Genomic DNA, 1,259 nt, shown 5'->3' on the forward strand with positions numbered 1-1,259 from the left:
TACTGATAACATTGATTGTTAACAGTAGTGTTTTACTGATAATATCGATTGTTAACTGTAGTGTTTTACTGATAACATTGATTGTTAACAGTAGTGTTTTACTGATAACATCGATTGTTAACTGTAGTGTTTTACTGATAACATTGATTGTTAACAGTAGTGTTTTACTGATAATATCGATTGTTAACTGTAGTGTTTTACTGATAACATTGATTGTTAATAGTAGTGTTTTACTGATAATATCGATTGTTAACTGTAGTGTTTTACTGATAATATCGATTGTTAACAGTAGTGTTTTACTGATAAAATCGATTGTTAACAGTAGTGTTTTACTGATAACATCGATTGCTAACTGTAGTGTTTTACTGATAACATTGATTGTTAACAGTAGTGTTTTACTGATAACATCGATTATTTGTTCCTTTTTAACTGCAAATCTTCTCAGTATACTATTTGCTCTGTATCCAGCACAAGGAATCGAACAGCGGATTTTAGCATTATGAGCCTTTTAAACTTACCGGTGAGTTAATCCTAATCTCGAACCTTTCAGGATTTACTTGTTAAGGTCATTAGTAATGTATTGAATAAAACAACCAGTTATCTCGGTCGTAATTAGTATCAGTCATATAAGCAGGTGTATTCGTCTAATACATTTTCTAAACATACGGTGTGTGCGTTTATATATAGCAAAGCCACATCGGGCTATCTGCTATGTCCACCGAGGGGAATCGAATCCCTGATTGAAGCGTTGTAAGCCCGTAGACTTTTCGCTGTCCCACCGGGGGGAGGGGACAGAAGCATACGCTACAAGAGCTGTATAGATAACAAAACAATAGAGGAAATACACGTATAAACTATAACCTCGTGCTAAAATTATATACCATGTTTAAGGTGATCTAACTGAAAGCATAAGAGGTCTTTAAGTGATAGTCATAAGGTCAAGTATATGTTATTGTATCAGCTCTCATTTGATACGTAGCATTATCGTGTAATACAACTCTCCGTATGAAACTGCCACTAGTTCGAAGTGCGTTTGAATCAACTCCACCCCGATAACAATCTGCTACGGAAACGAAGTGTTGTTGTAGCCCTATGTTCCTCTAGGAACGACAGGAACCGGAAACGAAGTGTTGTTGTAGCCCTATGTTCCTCTAGGAACGACAGGAACCGGAAACGAAGTGTTGTTGTAGCCCTATGTTCCATTAGGAACGACAGGAACCGGAAACGAAGTGTTGTTGTAGCCCTATGTTCCATTAGGA

At 36.5% G+C, this 1,259-nt stretch overlaps 1 protein-coding gene across 1 annotated transcript in view; it reads left to right on the forward strand.

The window, feature by feature from the left end:
* Nucleotides 1-1,259, forward strand: part of LOC106467616 (atrial natriuretic peptide receptor 1-like) — a gene marked incomplete at its 5' end in the record, with an annotated part of 119,125 nt that overhangs the window by 87,803 nt on the left and 30,063 nt on the right. The window lies entirely within an intron of this gene.

Source organism: Limulus polyphemus, unplaced genomic scaffold (genome assembly GCF_000517525.1).
Source record: "Limulus polyphemus unplaced genomic scaffold, Limulus_polyphemus-2.1.2 Scaffold2678, whole genome shotgun sequence".
NCBI classification, from domain to species: domain Eukaryota; kingdom Metazoa; phylum Arthropoda; class Merostomata; order Xiphosura; family Limulidae; genus Limulus; species Limulus polyphemus.